Source organism: Elephas maximus, chromosome 9 (genome assembly GCF_024166365.1).
Source record: "Elephas maximus indicus isolate mEleMax1 chromosome 9, mEleMax1 primary haplotype, whole genome shotgun sequence".
Taxonomy (NCBI): Eukaryota; Metazoa; Chordata; class Mammalia; order Proboscidea; family Elephantidae; genus Elephas; species Elephas maximus.
This window is the reverse complement of record NC_064827.1, coordinates 16,870,055-16,892,809: the sequence shown is the minus strand read 5'-3', so window position 1 is coordinate 16,892,809 and position 22,755 is coordinate 16,870,055. Positions and strand designations below refer to the sequence as shown.

Here is a 22,755-nt window from a genome sequence, read left to right as displayed (position 1 = left end):
TGATTCCAAGGTGCCTCTGGGTAGACTCAAACCTCCAACCTTTCAGTTAGTGGTGACTGTGGTAACCGTCTGTACCACGCAGGGATTCCAGGTTCCATGTTCCCTCAGACATAAGTAACACCCTCCAATATCTGCTTTATTAATAACAAAGGTAATATTTCTAATATCTTGTCTCTGTAGATTAATTTTCCTCAGGCAGGATGTGCAGTGCTATTTACTGGGGCTTTTCTTGAATCCTAACAGAGGCAAGTCACAGTCTCAGGGAATAGGGGGTTACACCCCCCAGGTACTCACCTACCATGAGACACACCCACAACTCCGAGAGGGAGGGCTGGGGCATTCCTTTATAACTCAGGTCCTTAGCATTGCAGAATGGACCTTCGACAGAAGACTATTCACCTCCAAAATATAACTCCCCCAAACCAATCCTGACCTACAATTTTAGGTACCATATCACTAAGGTGAGGCAAGGGGTCACAGAAATGTGGCCTAAACAAAGTATAGATTATAAGTGAGTGATATGGCATAAAAACATACAATCGTTAATAAACTAAATGTATGCGACCTTACCAAGTGACAAGCAATTATTCTAGGGGAATAAAAAAGGCTTTAAAAAATTAAATGTCTAAGATACAGTTTGATATAACCCAACCCACTGCCATCGAGTCGATTCTGACTCATAGGGACCCTATAGGACAGAGTAGAACTGCCCCATAGAGTTTCCAAGGAATAAGGAATATTAATGGTCAACTAACTCTTTTTAACTCACAACAAATCCTGAAAGTCTCTGACATCCTCACTGCTCAGTCTCCACCTAGCTTTGCTCTTTATCTGCCACAAAAATCAAGTCATGCTCTTTCAGGTCAAACTATAGGGTAGACACTAAAGTTTGCTTTTCAACCTTCTTGCTTTCGGAAGGTTTTTTTTTTTCATGGAAAAAAAAATTACCAACCAACTAGACCACAACCAATCTTGTTCCATGAACTTCTCCCCCTCTCCCCAATCAGGGGGCATAATTCTTCACCTTGATGGTTCTCTCTTCACCCATTGCCACGGCATTTGGCCGGAAGCGGATAGGTTTTGATTTGCATATAACATTATTTAGTGAGCATCATTCATACATTATTTACAACCTACCTACTTTTAAAACAGATTTAAGACAGCTCAGAGTAAAACACATCCAGTTTTCTCCGTAAAGAAATGGTTTCAGCTTATCAGCTGTCTCAGATTTTGAGTTTCCCAGAAACTTTCTAGGACTACACAGGGAATGGAGCATTTAACCAAGAACAAAATTAGGAACACGTTAACTGATGAAGACAGACTGAAAGAAGGTTTGATATTTAGGCTCCCCTGATTCCTCAGAAGCAGAAGCTACAGGGCGTTCCCAACACTGTCACAATTATGAGTTCATTATCTGCTTACTGGGCACCTACCGTGTGTGAGACACTAGAAGAGGTCCTAATATCCAGCTTCCTGAGCTAGGGACAGACAGCAGGCAGCTCTTCCACACTCGGAGGCCTGCCATACTGAACCCCACAGCTCTGTGGGGGAGGCCAGACGGGAAAGACAAGGAAGGACTCAAGGGTTCCTGCAAGGGGTGAGATGGACGCGGAACGGGTAGATGGTGTGGAGGGCAGGACTCTTATCTTGATTTATGGGTCAGGTTTCTGAGTAAGATTTCGTTTGGGAGCAAAGGTTTCTGTTAACAATAAAACTTTGACAATGACAGGATTTAGTTCATGGAAGGCAACAGCTTGAGCAGGTGCCCTCTTCCTTGAAGATCTTCAGCTGGCTCACACCTCCCGGGGCTGGGCATGAGGGCCCAGTTTAGAGCAGGACTTCTCAAGTGTGGCCCCAGCTACCTGGGACACATTTAAAATAAAGGTCCAGGCTCCCCTCATAGCACAACGTGTCCTGGGTGACTTTTTAAGCATTCTAGAATTTGAGATGAATTATATTTCATAAAATGCTAGAGAATTCTTCCCTAATGCAGTTCTTGACGTGTTACTGGAACAAGTTAACACCTGAGCTGGCAAATTACATGCATTAACAGCCTCGACTAATGCCTTTTTCTCAGTTGCTGTGTAGATCCTCAGAAGTGGTTGGCCTTCACCTGACATAAACAGCTCTTTACCATTTGCTAGCCCTGGTGGTGCAGTGGTTAAAGGGATCAACTGCTAACCGAAAGGTCAGCAGTTTGCAAACCACCAGCTGCTCTGTGGGAGAAAGATGTGGCAGTCTGCTTCCGTAGAGATTTACAGCCTTAGAAACCCTATGAGGTCACTACGATTATGGCTTGGTTTTTCTGTGCTGCCTCCGGGATGTGTAAACTCCTGGAAAATCTAACAGAACCTTGTTCACAAGGACACTGTTGACTGGAGCTGTCAGAAAGCCCATAGCTGAAGTACTAAGTAGATGATGGAAACATTAAAGACAAAATGGTTATCACAGTCAAGGGTCAACTTCTGGATATGATCAGTTACTTAAAGGAATAAGATGGGTCCATCAACTCAGGCAAGACCTGAGTTGAGACTCTGGTGTGCAAAAGCCCAACAACTGTGTTCCCTGAGGCTGTTCCAGGCAGTGGGACAGTCATCACATTTCTGCCAAAGTCAGGGCTTAACTCCTGCACGTGTCCACGAACTAAAGAGGAAAGCCCAACAACCGTCTCGACTATTTGGATTCTGAAGTTCACTGTGTTCTTGGAACTCTTTTGGGAGCCCTTAGAAAGGAGCCCCCAGAGGCTGCTATGCTTGAATGTCACCTGTCTGCGGCATAGCCTCTCCCATTCCCAACTCTACTCCCAGCAATATAAGCCACAGCACAGGCAGCCTATCAGCCCTTGAAGGCTGATATGAAGACACGGTGCATGAATTGCCAGGAGTTAACGGGCAAGTAGTTTGGGGCCTCTGACAGTCCCCCTTGGGAAAAATAATTAAGTGACCTGGAGCAAAATGCTGTGAGCAGGTACTAGCATGTCGGGGAACAAAGACCTGCTCATTACTGGATCTAGCTGGGATGAACAAGACTGAGCAATGGCCAAGTAATCGCTGCAATGGCTTCCTTACATTTGTTTGACTGCCCAACCTCTGCACCCCTCCCTCCCCTTCATTGTCGTAGTTGGAGACAGGGATGACCGCCATGACAGATGCTGAAGAACACCAGAGACACTCTTTCCTGGCAGCAGAGGCATCAGCAGTAACAGGGGCTTGTAGATGGCTGCCCCTGCCCAGGATTTACAACCTGTCACCAGAGATGCAGAAAAACAGGTAGAGGGGAGAAAACTGCTGTGCTAGTGGCAGAGTCCAGGTCCAGGGCTGCCAATGCTGGGAGGCAGCTGTGTCCTTCCTGGCCAGATTCTGTGCCGCGGTCCTCCCCGGTCCAGTTAGGCAGGCTCCCTTATTCTTCTTTGCTTTCTGAGCCTTGTTTGTCAGCATGCCTGGAGATTCTGTGAGCTCACCAACAACCTTCCACTACATTTCTGTAGTGCCTAAATCAGCTAGTCAGTTTCTGTTGCTTGCAGCTAAGGACCCTGACTGTAAGTAGTCACTGGTTTGGATGACAGCGCATTCCTCTTCTCACAAAGTGAGGAAGAACCCTTTCACATAACAATGGGGTGTGGAAGTGGAGGGCTTCCCACACCACACCTGAGCCTCATTCAAAGGGCCCATGAGTAAAACCAGCCTCACCACTCCACCCCCCAAAAAAGTCAGTTGCCATCAACTCCAACTTATGGCTACCCCATGTGTGTCAGAGTTGAACAGTGCTCCATAGGGTTTGTAGCAGCTGATTTTTTGGAAGCAGATAACCAGGCCTTTCTTCTGTGGCATTCTGGGTGGACTTGAACCTACAACGTTTCAGTTAGCAGCTGAACATGTTAACCATTTTCACCACCCAGGGATGCTCCTCTCCCCCATAAATGGGAGCATATTCACAGGCCAGAGACCAGGGAGTGCAAATGACAAAGGCCAGCCTTGTGGCTTCATTGCCAGCTATTCCCGGTGAGTCTCCATCGATGTTCCTCCTTCTAAAGGTTCCCTTGCTGTGCTACATGCAGATGTATGCTAAAATCTCCCGTGTGTTAGTTAAAAACATGGAAAGGTTTTTGCACAAAGAGATACTATTTCACCCCCACTAGGATGGCTTTTTTTAGGATGGCTATTGTCAGAAAAACAGAAAACAACAAGTGTTGGTGAGGATGGGGAGAAATTAAAACTTTCACTCACTGCTGGTGGGAATATAAAATGGGGCAGCTGCTGTGTAAAACATTTTGGTGATTCTTCAAAGAGTTACACATAGAATTTCCATATGACCAAGCGATTCCAAGGTACATCCAAAAACCATAGAAGGAGGGAGTAAAACAGGTAACGTGTAAGCCAGTGTTCCTAGCAGTACTATCCACAGTGGCCAAAAGGTGGGAACAGCCCAGGTCCGTCAACAGATGAACGGATAAACAAAATGTGATGCATTCATACAATGGACTATTATTCAGCAATGAAAAGAAATGAAGTTCTCTAGAAATCCTGGGCGTGCACACACACACACACACTTTTCTTTATAACCAGAAAAAGGGCCTCCATTTTTAGTTAAATGAAATCTTGGTGAAATTTCTCAACAAAAGATTATGATTTGAGAGTTCATAATCCCCAGAAAATTCCACGCATGTTCCATGTACCAACCAATCCTGCAAACGACAAGAGCGCATCCAAGGCTTTCCTGGCGTGTGAAGTGTAGCCACTGGCTGACAGCCCCGTTCCTTCTTTGTTTGCCAGCAACAGGAGGGGGCATGCCTACACAGCAGCGAATAAAGCACGAGAGGCTGTTCTGCTGGCCCCAGCCAGCAGACAATGCAAAGCCACCCTCACTGACTGTTGCTAGGGGCTACAGAGCCAGCCTCAGAGCATCTCCGCTGACGGATATAACAGTGGCCAAGACACCAATTCAGTTGTCATCCAGTCAGCTCCTACCCATGACGAACCCCGCCCCCCCACCCCCGTGTGTGTCAGAGTAGAACTGTGCTCCGTGGGGTTTTCAATGGCTGTGGCTTTTCGGAAGCAGATCACCAGGCCTTTCTTCAGAGGCATTTCTGGGTGAACTCAAACCTCCAACCTTTTGGTTAGCAGCTGAGCACATTAACTGTGTGCACCACAGTTGGTAAGATCTACATGAACGTTATCTTTATAAAAGAAGGAGGACGTTCCACATGCACTGATATGGAATGATCATTCAAGATCAAATATATCGTGCAAGCATGTGTGTAAAAAAATAGAAGAAAAGGAGCTGTAAGTGTCTGTGCTCAGGAGGGTGCAGAGGGAACTTCAATAGCAGATGACTCCAAAGAAGCATGGGGGCTAGGAGACGGGGATTAAAAAGACTTTCACGTCATCTTTGCACCTTCTGAATTCTGTACTTGTGAATATGTTACCTATCCAGAATTTTTATCGGGACTGGAAAAAAGACTACAAATTAAGGGCAGGGTCAGCCTGCCATGGCCCCCCTTGGCAGACAGGCGCAGTGATCGCAGTGGTGGTGGTCAGCAGCTCCTCTTATTTCTAAGGGATGGGGGTCATGGCTGGACGCTCTCCAAGGACATCCACAAGCATGTATCCAGACTGTAAAGACAAGTCCCCCATCATCCTGGGCCATAGCAGGCTCTGAAGAACAGCTGCTCACGGGGACCACTTTGAAGGGGACACATCACATTCAGTTGGACCCAACTCTGAACTGTTTGTTACTAATACACTACTACAGTCACTCGGGTAGAGATTGGCAAAGATGGAAAACATTTTTAACTTCTTTCTCTTAAAAATGACTTCTTCTCCTGAGCTTTTATTATACATTCATTAGGGAAAACTGCAGAAAAAAAAAATTTTTTTTAAATAGAAAAGCAAAATAAAAACAATGTATATTTCTATCACCTAGAAGTAACTACTGCTACCATCGAGAGTATGCTTCAATAATTTTTTTTAAATTAGGACATCCTACACACACACCCATGATTTTGTACCTTGCTCTATCACCTAGAAATACACCCTGAGCATTCTCTTAGTTATTAATTATCCTTTAAAAACTCCATTTTACTGGCTGAACATACACAACATTGTTGATATTTCACAATTAACTAACCATATTATTAGATATTTGGGTCACTGCAATTTTCCACTATCGTATGCGATGCTATTGAATATGTTTCTCCTTAAATCTTTGTCTAAACTACTGACCACATGCTTAGAATAGGCTCCTAGAACAGGAACTAATTGGTAAAAGGTAAAAACTGGATATAAACTATAAAATGAATTTCGGCAGTATTGAAAAAAAATCAATATCAGACTAATTTTCTAGTGCAGTAAATCCTATCTTCACTGTGCCAGAAACTTCTGGTTCTGTTGGGCTGAGGTGGGTCCAGGCTAAATGCCCTCCCCAGGCCAGCAGATGCCAGCCAAGCTGAGAATAACTGCTCTGGAGGGTTATCTCACAGGGCATGAAAAACCTGGACTTTACATCTATATAAAGAAAGAGACCCTGGGCAACGCCAAAGGTAAAGCACTTGGCTGCTAACTGAAAGACTGGAGGTGACAGTCCGCCCAGAAGTGCCTCAGAAGAAAAGCTTGGTGATCTGCTTCTGAAAGATCAGCCATTAAAAACCCTACGGAGCTCTGTTCTACTCAGACACACGTGGGGTCCCCACATGTCGGAACTGACTTGATGGCAAAGGTTTTTTTTTTATAAAGAACTAATTCTGTGCCCCTTTTCTCTGACTGAACCTTCTTTTTTACAGGAAGCGCCTCCTAACATACTTGACAGTATCTGCATCGAAATGTGCTCTGGGCTGCTTATAAAGTGCCATCACTTTAGGCTGTGGGTTAACGGACTCCAGCCAACCTGCTTCTACACTGACACCAGCCACTCTGGGAAGAACCCAAGTCTGGTGTCCAGTTTTCCTTTTATCTTCTTTAAGGAAAAAATAGGTTATTTTTTCTTTTTTAAAGGAAACACATATAACACAACTTTTTTGGACCCTAAGACGCTGTGGTTGTCACTGTTACACTAGAATGGGCGCACCCTGTCTCCTCAGACAGCCAAATTCCTTCGCACCAGCCACACTTCGCCACACTTCGCCACACCTATCTTCTAATGGAAGGTTGCTTCTTCACAGAGAACAGCATTAATGCTGATTAATGAGTATTAGTTTGTTAATGCACGCTTTTTATTAGAAATAGGTATGGTGCTGGCATGCAAAATAAAAAGCATAGAAATTATAGAGTTAGACAGTTGCTTTCGGAAATTATCTGCCTGGTTTCTTTCAGTGAGGAAGCGTAAGAAAAGTCAGTGACCAGAAACAGGGTGACATCAAGGAGCTGACCTGACTGAAAGGGCCTACCAGCATAGGGCACAGAGAGGGACCCAGGGAGTCAGGGGCAATGAGGATCCAAAAGGGCTGACTACGAAACCAGCGAGGGGTTCTCTGCATTCTTAGATTTGGCAAAACCATTTATTCACCAATTACCTGCTGCCAAGAGAGACTGCTCAACTCCCATCCCTCTCCCACATTTACAGAGCGTCTCCTCTGTGCCCGGCACTATGGCTCCCCATTGGAAAACAGAGGCAGAGAGACCCAGTCCTTTCTCTCGAGGAATTCACTGTTCAGCCAAGGACTGACAAATATACACAGATATCTACAGTGTGAGGCACCATGTTTGTCAGTGGAATAGGGACTCACACACACCTATCTACAGTATGAGTTGCTGTGTGTGGCAGTGGGATAGGGACTCACACACGTACACAGATATCTACAGTGTGAGGTGCCATGTGTATCCATGGGATAGGGACTCACACGCATACACAGGAATCTACACTGTGAGGTGCCATGTGTGACAATGGGATAGGGACTCACACACATACACAGACACCTACTGTGTGAGGTGCCGTGTGTCAGTGGGATAGGGACTCACACACACACATGGGTATCTACAGTGTGAGGTGCCATGTGTGACAGTGGGATGGGGACTCACACATGTACACAGGTACCTATAGTGCGAGGTGCCGTGTGTGACAGTGGGATAGGGACTCACACATGTAGACAGATATCTACAGTGTGAGGTGCAGTGTGTGTCAGTGGGATAGGGACTCACACATGTACACAGGTACGTACAGTGTGAGGTGCCGTGTTTGACAGTGGGATAGGGACTCACACATGTACACAGATATCTACAGTGTGAGGTGCCATGTGTATCCATGGGATAGGGACTCACACACGTACACAGGAATCTACACTGTGAGGTGCCATGTGTGACAATGGGATAGGGACTCACACACATACAAAGCTATCTACAGTGTGAGGTGCCGTGTGTGTCAGTGGGATAGGGACTCACACACGTACACAGATATCTACAGTGCAAGGTGCTGTGTGACAGTGGGATAGGGACTCACACACGTACACAGATATCTACAGTGTGAGGTGCCGTGTGTGGCAGCAGGACAGGGACTCACACATACACAGGTATCTACAGTATGAGGTGCCATGTGTGAGAGTGGGACAGGGACTCACACACGTACACAGATACCTACAGTGTGAGGTGCCATGTGTATCCATGGGATAGGGACTCACACGCGTACACAGGAATCTACACTGTGAGGTGCCATGTATGACAATGGGATAGGGACTCACACACGTACACAGACATCTACTGTGTGAGGTGCCGTGTGTCAGTGGGATAGGGACTCACACACACACGGGTATCTACAGTGTGAGGTGCCGTGTGTGACAGTGGGATGGGGACTCACACATGTACACAGGTACCTATAGTGCGAGGTGCCGTGTGTGACAGTGGGATAGGGACTCACACACGTACACAGCTATCTACAGTGTGAGGTGCCGTGTGTGTCAGTGGGATAGGGACTCACACATGTAAACAGATACCTACAGTGTGAGGTGCCATGTGTGACAGTGGGTCAGGGGACTTCTGCATGTACACGGATATCTGTGTGAGGTGCCGTGTTTGACAGCAGGATAGGGACTTACACACATACTAGAATATCTACAGTGTGAGGCGCCACACATCAGTGGGACAGAGGACTCACACACGTACACAGGTATCCACAGTGTGAGGTGCTGTGTGTAACAGCAGGGTAACAGGCAGAGAGGCAAGCTCTGTGTGTCCGTGACTCACCCTCCTATGACATCAACTGCATCAAGAGTTCCTCCTTATGGTTGACCAGAATTCCTCCTGTCTCCCCAACAGTGTGAATTCACCCACCATATAAATTGAGGTGATCAGTAGAGTCCCTGCTCAGGACTCCACCTGCTCACCGGGCTAGGGCATGCGAGAGCACTCTGTAAGTTGGGGCAGGAGTATAACATAGCCCTTAGTGACAGACATCCCGGGGAGAGGCCAACTGGCAGCTCATGCCACACTTGGTGGGGAGACCTGTTTGGGGCTCTGGCCCCACTGACCTGATGTTAGTTGTTCAGGTCATCCCACCTGGGAGGTGAATGACCAAGATAGGACAAGCTGCAGCCCCGGCCCCACCCCTTCCTCTGAAGAGAATTCTGGGATCATCTACCAGTGATGCCGGGGTTGATGGCCCATTACGCCAGCAGCCAAAACAGAAAATCTCTCAGGTTCAACTCTAATAATGCCCCAGATATGCAAACCACCTGAGAAAGGAATTTATATTTTTAAGGTTTTCTGGTACTTCCCCCTAGATCTGTCTTTCAGTAACCTCTCCTTTCATCAAAGTATGAAAAATGAATGGTTTAAACGTGTTATTGGGAGTCCTGGATTTAGCGACCAATGAGCTGATCAAATATTATCATCCACCACCACCACCACCAATGACCACCACCCCACCCAGAGCCATAAACACCACCTGAGTGTCTATTAAGTGCTGGGTGCCACATTAACTGGAGTCCCTAGTGGTGTAAATGGTTAACGTGCTTAGCTGCTAACAGAAGTTTGGAAGTTTGAGTCTACCCTGAGGTGCCTCGAAAGAAACAAGAGGCAATCTACTTCCAAAAAAATCAGCCACTGAAAACCTTATGGAGCATAGCTCCCCTCTGACACATGTGGGGTTGCCATGAGTTGGGGTTGCCATGATTCGGTGCTGACTTGACGGTAGCTGATAGTTGTTTTCCATGCTAACTGCTTTATACATTATATGTCAATAATCCCAACGATAACCCTAATGTTTACTATTATATTCACTTTACACATAAGGAATCTGGTGCTAAGTCCTTGCCCAGGTTTACACAGTTAGTTAGCAGAGCCAAAATGCAAACTAGGTCTGTCTGCTCCATGTAGAGTCCTTCAATCTGGAGAGGGAGTGGACATCTGCCTGACACCTGAACCTGGGTGCCTGCATCTTCCTGTACTTTGCCTCTTGCTGACATTAAAGTGCAAACACACCACAGATGCAACCCTCACACCCAAAATGGGAAGAAGTTTCCATCTAAATAGGACAGATTCACTACTCCCCCCCTTTTTTTTAATAGGTGTTGGCAGGGGCTAAAATGCATAATGAGAACAAAATATTTTATTATGTCAATAAAAATTTATGTTGCAAAAGAGAGAAAGAGAAGCTTGAGGGGAATTTCTGCGTAGTGGCTTCTAAAAATAAGTGTCAGTTCCAGAAGCTGAAAAAAAAAAAAAAAGGGAGACAGGAAAGATAAGGATAAGCACTGGGGGAGAAGGAAGGGTGTCCTGAGGTTAGCTATCATGCTGGGGGCTCTGAGAACAGGTTAGTGCCTGGGCAAGGCTGACCCCCACAGGTTCTCGCCCTGCTCAGAGCAGGTGCTCTACCTCACAGAGCAAGTACTGGCCTGACTTCCACATGGGTACTGTGTCTCACTATCTACTGCTGCCGCCACAGAAATACCACAAAAGGGGGCTTTAAAGAACCGAAATTTATTTTCTCACAGTTCAGGAGGCTAGAGCTCTGAATTCAGGGCATGGCTGTGGGGGATGGTCCTTCCCTGTCTATTTCAGCTACAAGTAGCTGCCAGTGATCCTTGGCGTTCCTGGACACATAGTTCCATCTGTCTCCGTCATCTGTCTTTCTCTTCCCCCTGTGTGCGCCTCTGTGTCTAATCTGTTCTTTTTATAACTCAGTGATTAGGTTTAAGATACACCCTACTCAGGTATGGCCTCATTAACATAACAAAAACCCCAAACCTAACCCACTGCAATCAAGTGGATCCTGATTCATAGCGACCCGACCCTATAGGGCAGAGTAGAACTGTCCCATAAGGTTTCCAAGGAGCAACTGGTGGATTCAAACTGCCAACCTCTTGGTTAGCAGCCAAACTCTTAACCACTGCACCACCAGGTCTCCAACCTAACGAAAGAAACCCTGTTTCCAACAGGGTCACATCCACAGGTATAGGGGCCAGGACTCAGTACATGTTTTTTGAGGACACAATTCAGTCGATAACATTGTGCCTCCCGGATCTAGAGTCAGACTGCCTGGATTCAAAGAGGAGCTGTTACCACACCCCAGTGACTTCACCTCTCCATGACTTCGTTTCCTCATCAATAAAACACAGATAACAGTACAACCATGTGGGGTTGGAAGAAGACAGTTCCTCCAGATTTAAAACGCTAAGGGAACAGAAGAGAGGGGCACAGTCACCAGCAGCTGATGAGTCTTTCGTAAATGGTGACTAGATTTGGTTCCAAGCAAGGAGCATATGGAGGATGGAAGGGAGGGGACATAAAACCTTTGGAGAAGGTGATCCTAGGGATTAAAAACAGGAAAAGCAGCACTGAGAAGCCAAGAAGTTAGACTGTGAGAAGAGATGCTGAAATGGAACAAGTCCTACAGTGAGTGCTCACAACCACAGCAGACAGCCAGTCACACCCTCCTCCGTGAAATAAACAACACCCGGGTGGGTAGGCAAGTGTCACCATTCCCCAGCCTGTAAAGCAGCTCGCATGACTTGCCCCAGGTCACACTGCTAATAAGAGGCTGAGGGGGCTTGAAACCAGTCATTCATTGGGTCACCTGCTCAACACAACTTTTGAGCATTTTTTTATATCCAAGAAACAGTGGGGCTGTTGTTGTTAGCTGCCATCAGCTTGACCCCCAACTCATGGCAACACCATACATACACTGACCAGTCCTCCGTCATTCCTATGATCGGTTGCAGACCAAACTGTTGTGCTCCTACAGGGTTTTCACTGGCTGATTTTTCAGAAGAAGACCACTAGGCCTTTCTTCTTAGTCTGCCTTAGTCTGCTAGCTCCACTGAAACCCATGCAGCATCATAGCCAACATGCAAGCTTCCACTGCCAGACAGGCCGTGGGTACGCTTCAGGCTGGGAATCAAACCTGGGTCTCCCATGTGGAAGGCGAGAATCCACCACTGAACCATGAGTACTTTGATACGGTACAATTCAGAGTGAGCAAAACAGATGCGGTTCTTTAGTGGGAAATGAAGGCATTAAAATAAAAACTAATCACAAGTGTGAGAACTCATGTAAAGGAAATGGTGTAAAGCAGAAGCATTTGACAGAGGGAATATTGCACACACGCAAGTGACATTTTGCTAAAGATCATTCAAAAGTGGCCCCAGCAGTGTATCGACAGGGAACTGCCAGAAATTCAAGTCGGATTCAGGAGAGGACGTGGAACCAGGATATCATTGCTGATGTCAGATGGATCCTGGCTGAAAGTAGAAGGATGTTTACTGTGTTTTATTAACTATGCAAAGGCATTCGACCTTGCTTGCTGAAAGTGAAGAGTACTTGAAGCACTTACTGATGAAGATCAAAGACCAAAGCCTTCAGTAAAGATTACATCTCAACATAAAGAAAACAAAAATCCTCACAACTGGACCAGTAAGCAACATCATGATAAACAGAGAAAACAAAGCAAAGACTGAAGTTGTCAAGGATTTCATTTTACTTGGATCCACAATCAACAGCCATGGAAACGGCATTCATGAAGTCAAAAGATGCATTGCATTGGACAAATCTGCTGCAAAGGGCCTCTTTAAAGTGTTGAAAAGCAAAGGTGTCACCTCTAAGACTAAGGTGCACCTGACGCAAGCCATGGTATTTTCAATCGCATCATATGCATGTGAAAGCTGGACAATGAATTAAGACTGAAGAAGAGTTGATGTCTTTGAATTACGGTGTTGGTGAGGAATAGTGAATATACCACGGACTGCCAAAAGAACGAACAAATCTGTCTTGGAAGAGGTACAACCAGAATACTCCTTAGAAGCAAGGATGGCAAGACTGCGTCTTACATACTTTGGACATGTTGTCAGGAGGGATCAGTGCCTGGAGAAGGGCCTCATGCTTGGTAAAGTACAGGGTCAACAGAAAAGAGGAAGACCCTCAATGAGATGGACACAGTGGCTGCAACAATGGGCTCAAGCATAATGATGACGGTGGGAATGGCTCAGGACAGGCAGTGTTTTGTTCTGTGGTACGTACGGTTGCTATAAGTCAGAACCGAGTCAGCGTGACCTAACAACAACGTATGGTTATCATAGCCCACAGAGCTTCAAGGTGCCTTAAGATCTGAGGGACCCAAAGTGAAATTCTGATAAAGCCACTGCAAAGGACCCAGATAAGGAAAATCAAGGGAGGGATATAAGGACACAAGGGGCTCTTGGAAGGGTTCATATCTTTATTTTAAAAAAATAACTTTTTTCCTTGTTATAAAAATAAAATGTGCTCATATGGGAACTATGAGAAGGTAATAAACTTGAAAATCATAATCACCTATGATTATACTCTCCAGGGATAATCAGTAACATTTTGAAGGATTTCCTCTGAGGATTTTTCCTTTGCATATTTATATTTTTATACATAACTGGGATCAGGTTTATATGTACAAATTTGAGCCTGATTTCTTCCATGTATTACACTGTGCCATTAAGTATCCTTTGAAAACATGATTTTTACTAGCTGCATAACTAATTCCTTTAGCCTTTCTCCTGGCTGCACTGGGCAGGGCTTGGTGCTGAGATGGCAAGAGTGTGGTGGTACTTCCATACCCCCACTGGCCAGGTGTGTCTGGGGCCCCGTGTTCTACCGAATGTGCTGTGTTGAGTGGGACGCCACCAAAGAAAATTTCGTCCTGAGAGCGTGGCCTGGAGAAAGAGCATTCTGAAAACCACTCTGCATTTATTAAATCGTTCATTCCTTCCCCAAACAGATACCTATGAAGATATTGAGAACCAGGACTGTTTTGCTTCCGCTGAAGGAGACTTAGGAAGAGCTGTTGAGTGAAGAGAGAGTTTTGCCCTTGGGGTTGAGACCATGTACGGGCTCTTGGAGGTTTCAAAGTGCCGCATTTAGATTCCACGTTTAAGAAGCCTTCTGCTTCCTAATCATGGCAGCAACACATCGGCAGTGAGCTGTCACTAGCAGCGCTCAGTACAAGCCTGCGAACTGCTCACCAGGATACTGTGGTGGATGTTGTGGTGAAGGGGGCTTCCCGTGGTGGGTGGGAGGGTGAGGGAGTCTCTCAGATGAGGATCAGTGGGAGGGAGTAGAGGGCTTCAGGGCCAAGGTGGGAGGGGAATGCACGCCACCCTGAGCTGCAGTGACGGGGACCGCCAGCTCAGGGACCCCTTGGCTAAGATTCTCTCCTTCAAGGCCCCCTGGAAGTCAGGGGCAGGTATCGAGACTGTGGTTCCCAAGTTCCTTGAGTCCCAGTCTAGGCTCTTCCTCCTTCACTGAAGCCTTGGGAACACAGTATACAAAAGAAAATTCAGACACACGCATGTGCACGCTTGCACATGCACGCTCCGCTGTCTCTTCCCTTAGTCAGTATCGCCAGCCTCTGACTCTATTCTCCTAGCCCCTCAAGACACCACTTTCCCCTCTGGACAAAAGAGGGGGCATTTCTGTGGATCAGCACCCCACAGAAGAGAATGATTACCGCAGCCCTCCCCACTTCCCTGGCAGGCCCACAGGAGGGCCTGCTTTAATTTAACTGAATGAGGCACAAACTGCCCACTGGTGACTCACAGGGACCCTACAGGGCAGAGTAGAGCTGCCCCGTAGGATTTCCAAGGCTTTAAACTTTACGGGAGCAGACTGCTACGTCTCTCTCTCATGAGGAGCAAACTGGTAAAGCAAAATGCTGACAAAGGATGAGACAGATGTGGGGTCTCATTCTACTGCTATAGGGAGGCTTTTACAGAGTTTCTGTGATAAGATGCGCAACTACAAAAACATAACATGGTGTATAAATACATGTCAAAGGTCAAGTGCTCCTGGGCTGAGACCTCAGAATAGCTTAACCTTAAACCAGCTGCTGCTGACTCTGACTCATGGCGACCCCATGTGTGCCAGCTAGAACTGGAATCCATAGGGTTTTCAATAGCTGTATTTCAGAAGGCACCTTTCTTCTGAGGTACCTCTGGATAGGCTCAGACTTAGAACCTTCCAGTTAGCAGCCGAGTGTGTTAACCATTTGTACCTTGCTAGTATCTAAATGACATTGCAACCTACAGATGCACACCATGGCTGGAAGCGTGGGCCCTAGTGCCCAGCCGGCATCTTAGGGTCAGTTCTTGGTCTCCCCCAAGCTGGCTCAGCATGTTCTCTCTGCACTGATCTCACAGTTGGTCACCAAGGCCAGAATCAAGAGAGGGGAATGAGTGTGCGTGAAAAGTGGGCGGCTGGGCAGGGCCATGTTCCAGTGCTTGGGGTTTGAGGTGACTGTGGATCACTCAACACTATTCTCCCATATCGGAACTGGAAGACGCCTAGAGAGGGAAGCGGGCCAGAACAAGGAAGTGACTTGCACAGAGTCACAACTCACCAAGTTGGCTATAATTTCATTTAATTTTGCATTTCACCAGCCAGCAGTGCTAGATTTTGAGCAAATGAATAACCCTGGGGAGAGTACTAAGCGGGATTAAAAAGGAGCACCAGGGAGGGGTGACGACAAACCAAAGGACTTGTGCGAATACAATTTGTCAAATCATGTCAGCTCGTGTTAAGTTAAATTCAGAGGCAGAGAGGTTCCTGACCTCTGTGTGGACAAGTGAAGAGATCCAGAATTTCTTCCAAGTTCAAAACGGCTTTCTAAGAATAGCAATAAAAGGCGAGGCCTCCATTCTATAAATACTCCCCGGGCAAGCTATCGTCCCCAGCATTGTTACTAGAATATGTCCTTCCCTTCCAACTTAATGCAAATGCAAACACTTAAACTATCAAGCTCATAACAGACTGTCTTATGATGAACAAGGCGTGTGTAATTACTACCAGCATATTTCAACAGAGGCTAACTGTCATAAATGGCAGATAGATAAGTAAGACGGTTGAGGAGAGGATAATGAATCAATCTACTTGTTCAATACCACAACCCTTAAAAGGAGTCAGAAATTTCAGAAACTCCCTAAATGATTCTTGTGTTGTCAAAAAGCTGCCAGATCAAAATAAGCTTCATCATGTGAAATTAATTTCGTGACCAAATTATTTTTTCCTTTTAATTTTTTGTTGATGCTTGTTTTCAGTAAGGGAGGGCATGCTGAATCACTGAGTGTGACTCAATTTTTGGTAGTAATATGGTTTTTGTTTTATGAGTCATTCCATGTATTCAACCCCCAGAGTCCAGAGGTACATATGTGTACCAAATAAAAATCTTCAAAATTCATGTTTTTCCTACCAAAAATTCAATGATTCAGCTCCACTTTGTGCAATACCCTGTAAAAACAGTAATCTGCAGCACAAGCCTGTTTTTTTCTGTTTCAAGCTGTTCTATAAGGCCCTGCCTGCCAACAGTGGGACAGAAGCTTCCCAATGGAGGTACAATAAGTAAGTGATGGCTATATATACCACCAGTCCTGAAAGGGGTAAGGAGAATTTTACTGTTTGCAGGTTCCCAAACAGTGAGAACGAAAATGGTATGTAGATAACATACCATTGTCAGTTTATCCAAGCAGGAGCTTTAATCCACAGGAAAAGAAGTCAGTTTATTTAGCTTCCCCGCTCGCACTCAGGCCTGCAATGCCAGGTTCACAATTACATGGAGGATTATGTCTTCCCCTTTTTCTCTAATGGTTCATGAACCTTTGAAGTAGGAAGCTCTGTGTTCTTTATTGGTCTTTATCTGAAGCCTGATTGTTGCTAAGATATGACTGGCTTAATGAGCACTGAGTCAATTAGTATTTCAATAGTGAGAGGATCTGTTTCCGACCCACCAAAAAAGTAACAAAGTTTGCCAGCATCCTCAGTTACTTTCCCTGAAATAGACCCTGAGAGTTTTGACGGATGTAGATTTGCATAGGAATAAAAATAGGAAAGGAAAAGCAAAGGTCTAGGTCTTGGCGTTTTGGGGTAGGTCTTGGTGTAGCCATCTGCAGCCCAGTATAAAGGCTTGTAGCGTAAGGAGGTGGTCTTCAAAACTTGTATCTCCTGATAGCATCTCACCTAATGTCAGAGCCGCTCACATTCACGGTCTTCCAGCAGTTCTCCTAGAGCCCCTATTCCAACAGGGCTGCAGCTAATGGCTTGTTTTGAACACAAGATTAAAGCCTCGCTTGTTTTTGCCAGTCACTTTTCTTTACGGTGTAAATAAGAAAAGGTGCTTTAGAAAATTCCATTTAATCCTTCGCTCTCAAAAATGAAAAAATAAAATATAAAAGAATAATTGGGTCTGATCATTAAAACCTGTTGTTGTTGAGTTGATTCTGATTGAAAGCAACTCTACAGGACAGAGTAGAACTGCCCCATAGGGTTTCCAAGGCTGTAATCTTTACGGAAGCAGACTGTCATATCCTTCTTCTGTGGAGTGGCTGGTGAGTTTGAACTGCTGACCTTTTGGCTAGCAGCCAAGCACTTTAACCACTGCACCACCAGGGCATGCTTTAGAAACAATAACATATAAATACGCTCTTATATCTATACTCCTGGGAATAGGCATAATGTACCTCCCCCAGCCCTATTTTAGATGGGCACAGTGGCTGCAACACTCAGCTCAATGTGCCAAAGACGGTGAAGATGGCACAGGACCAGGCAATATTTTGGTTTGTTATTACACATAAGGTTGCCAGGAGTCTGAGCCAACTAACAACAACCCCTATTTAGTCGACTAACAACAACCCCTATTTAGTCATGAATCTACAAAAAATGTCTTTTTCAGGGACACATTATACCAGCTTTAATTACTGGCAGTAAACTCTACTTTGATCTGAAAAAAAAATGTATATAATATTATTCAACATACCACATCGTTACCTCATTTAGATGAAGTTAAAACGTTCTACAAGCATAAAGTTCTTTGATGGTAATAGATACAACATCTAAGGCACAGGGGACGTTTGAGCATAATATGCTCCATTTTATAGATGGTGAGAGATCATATGACGTAGGACAACTGATTTGCAGAAACACCAACAACCGACAAAGATTTCAGCCGGTGACACTCCCAAGTTTTCACCATTTCTAAGCATACACACCACTTTCTATGGGAATGATTAGGAAGGAAAAAACTACTCAATCCATTCCGCTTCCGTACTTCTCTTCTTCTCCTGTTACCCATGTATGCTGACCTCAAAATATCATTTATTTAGTAATATGAAAGGCAAGATTTATTACTGGTTCTTAGTCACCCAGGAAAATGAGCTAACCTCTTTTAAATAAGGAATGAAAAGGAAATAATAAAATGAAGGCAATTGGGTTCGTCAGTAAGTAGGTAGTACTGACTTCTACTGAATAGGCTTATCAAACAATCATTTAAGTTCACTCTATCACCAAAATAATTTAAACCCCTGGTCAAATACAAATATAAACTCTTCATGGATTTATGAGTCCCTGTATCTCCTGGGACGTGTCACCAATTTATGTGCTATATTGTGGCGTGTTAGCGCCTGGAGTTGGATGGAGGTGAAAGATAATGTAAAATGGCTTGTAAAACAAAGCCATTTTGGTTGACTAGTGGCCTCAGGAAGCCCATGCTGTTGGCTATATATTTCAGAAACCATGCAGAATGTGGTGCTTATACACGTACCATGGGGACGGTCTGGTCTGGAAATTTTCAGGTATTTATGAAACATCGACGTACACCCACTGCCGTCAAGTTGATTCCGACTCATAGTGACCCTATAAGACACAGTAGAACTGCCCCACAGGGTTTCCAAGGTGTAGCTGGATTTGAATTGCCAACATTTTGGTTAGCAGGCAAGCTCTTAATCACTGTGTCACCAGGACCCCACATGCATGTAGCAACCCGATTACAGCACACTCAGGGGGAAACCCTGGTGACGTAGTAGTTAAGTGCTATGGCTCCTAACCAATAGGTCAGCAGTTCAAATCCACCGGACACCCCTTGGGAACTCTATGGGGCAGTTCTCCTCTGTCCTATAGGGTCACTATGAGTCAGAATCGACTCAAAGGCAATGGGCCAGGGACCATCGGTCTGGGTTTGAGGTCACAGTGAAGTGATAGCAAATCAAGATTTCCAAGTTTGAAACCATGCATCATAGACAGCTAATATACCATTTTAATTTAAAGAGGAAATGAAGGACCCGATAGTGAACACTGACATCCAGATACTATCATATGACGTGAAGCAACGGTGACATCTGGCTGTGTCTTTATTAAGAGGAATAAGGAATTTTTATTAAGTTTATATTTTCTACTAAACAGTTGATTCAGCCCTACCCTGGATTTAGAATGATGTTATGGATAGTTATAGTGCTGAATAGTCACAGGTAGTCCTCTTAAGACAGTGAGGACATTTCCCAGAGTCCTGTCTCAGGCAGGCCTGGGGGCCAGTGGCTGCATTAACACCACAGATCCCTTAGTCCTATGTTCACAACAGATCTCGCTCTCTCTCATGGCAGAGGGACAACCCACATCGTTCACTTCATCTGAAACGGAGGTTTCCAAATTGTCAAGGCCAGAGACTTCGTTTAAAGAAATTTGATGTGGAAGCCAAAACACAGGGCTCAGGTTGTCCCAGGGAACAATGACTGGGCAGAGGCTTGCCCTGAGGATGGAATATTCTAGACCTTTCTAGAAAGGACATGAAACTAACAATATGAACTTGGTCAAAAAATTTAAAAACAATTTTTGACATTGGCTATGACTTTCAAAATAACCAACCCACCAAGTGTCTAAGGTGTGACTTAAAACAATACCTGGTGACTATATATACTATTTACGATATTTTTACACAAATAACATGTGCATTACACGTTTTTTGCCAATTGTGCAACTCACCCTCCCGCATGTTATTCTCCTAATATATGTGGCCATGTTTTTTACTTGAGTGCCTTATTTGCAGAAAAAATATGGTAGTCTTTAATTCAACAAATATTTATTGTCCACCCATTACAAGCCAGGCTCTGTAGGGAAAACTACAACAACAAAAAACTCTTCCCCTTTCTTCTTTCTTTATTTGGAAAAACAAAACATGTTAAATTTGAAATATGATCTTAGAAACACTGATTCTAAAAATGTCAAAGTATTTTTTAGGTTTAAGTACATTTATTGGATTTAAGATCTTTTAGCAGAGGGAACCTCTGTTTTGTTTGATATTTTCTATTCATTTCTCTGTAAAGGTATAGAAATTATCACTTTGAAATCAACTTTTCGAAGGCCTATACATGTTTCCAAAATATTCCTGAGGTTAAGTATTAGGTACACCTGCAAATGTGCTGTCCACATGGCTTTCTTGAAGTCTGGAATATTAAGAGAAAACAACTTATATGGATTTTTTTCTCCTGCAGCATAATTTTGAGAGAGTTCCTAAGTCAAGGAACAGAACGGAACCACATTTTTGAGCACCTACTATGTGCCAGGTGCTGCACTTGGATGTTTATAGGCAGTCTCTCCTTTAATGCTTACAACAATTCAGAAAGTTATATTGTATCATTTTCATTTTACAGAACTTAAACTCTTACCTCACACCATATACAAAAGTAACTCGAAGTGGACAGCTTGTGGGAACAACCTCTGCTTAGCCTTTCAAACCTACTCAAAAATTTTACTTTGCCACCCAGGGTCACTCCTACACCTCTGTTTATACATCTTTGAACTCTCCATGGTGCCTAGTATATGAGCTGAATGCAGAGTTCAAAAAGAATGAAATCATGGAATATTCCCAAACACATGGTGGATTTGACTTATGATGCCTGCATCCTTGGGTCTAAACTCTGTACTAAGAAGAGATGATGAAGTCTTGGAAATTAATAACATTGTCCTCAAGTTCAAGGTGGTTATTCTGATGTTGTCTGACTAAGGATGAGATGTCCTACCTTGAGTCCCCTTGGAAAGAAAAGGATGAGCAAGAGATGCAGTGAACCTGTCCCCTGGGAGTAAGTTCCCCAAACCAATCATCTTGAGATAATTACCAAAGGAGAAATAAGAGAAATACTGCCAAGTGAGGGAGGTATATGATTGAAGAAAAGCAAAATTGACAGTGTATCTTCATGGCAACCAGTTAATCTTCTGATCAGAACATCAGGGGATGACACGCCTTTCTTCAGAGGATTAGCAGTGCTAAACGGAAATGGTCAACACAACAGGAACAAAATGATGGTCATTGAGGTCCATGTAATTTATAAAGGAGAGAGAGGGCGCAAATGCAACTCACATACACCGTCAACATGCCACTAATATGCCGTAGGCTTTCATGCAAGAAGTCACACGAGAGTTACACAAAAGGGACCAAAACCCCAGGGCCTGGAAAGCACCTCCTCCCATTCCTCCTCTCCCTCCAGTTACACACATACTCATTTAAGAGACAGTTCATGAAACTTAGGTGACAGTCAGTGAAGGACAAGAGGTTTAGAGGCTTGATGAATTAGGCTCTATCTGACCTTAATAAGAAGCCCCTACCGAACAACTGTAGGTTTAGATTTTAAAGGTATAATCCATCCCTATGCCTCTAAATGGCTTTGGGAGTCCCTGGGTGATACAAATGGTTACACGCTTGGCTGCTAATTGAAAGGTTTGAGGTTCAAGCTACGCAGAGGCACCTCGAAAGGCCTGGTGATCTACTTTAGAAAAATCAGCCACCAAAAACCCTATGGAGCACACTTCTGCTCTGATACACATGCGGTCACCATGAGGCAGAATCCACTCAATGGTAACTGGTTTGGTTTGGAAATGGCTTTAAGGTTCTTCGATTTTTTTTTTTTTTTTTTTTTTTGCTTTTTCTTTGTAAACTGCAAGCTAATATGGTAATTCTGTTCCCCCCTTGGTTGGGTGAATTCTCTCTACTAACCTATCAATTTTGTGTAAATTGTGTTTATACAGATGCCGTAACAGGTTTTATAACTATTGTTTTGTGTGTCACTTGTTTTTGATGTTTGAAATAGGAGAATTTGAACTATTAAGCTAATGTCTGATTTAGTAGACTTATGGGCATTAAGTGCTTAGACAAATGCGATATTTGTGAGAATCATATATATTAAATTTATAATCATAGCTAAGATGTCCAAAGAAATTTGATTACTTAAATGCAAAATGGTTAAAATTTAATCTGTCAAAGTTATACATGACAGGAATGTTAAGCAATAGAGCTTGTTCTTATTTTTTATGCAAAAATTACTAGATTTTAAAATAAAATAAAATCTGTCAGCTGAATTTAAAGGCTTAAGAAAAGTAGATTTTAAATTGAACGTTAATTAAAATCTAAGTGTTATGGATTGAATTGTGTGCTCCCAAAATATGCACTGTAAATCCTAACTGCTATACCTGTGGTTATAATCCCATTTGGGAATGGATTTTCTTTGTTACGTTAACGAGGCAGTATTAGTGTAGAACTAAAAAAAATTAGTGT

At 44.2% G+C, this 22,755-nt stretch overlaps 1 protein-coding gene across 1 annotated transcript in view; it reads right to left on the bottom strand.

Annotated features, from left to right (window-relative positions):
* Positions 1-22,755, bottom strand: part of KDM4C (lysine demethylase 4C) — a 384,820-nt gene that overhangs the window by 12,269 nt on the left and 349,796 nt on the right. The window lies entirely within an intron of this gene.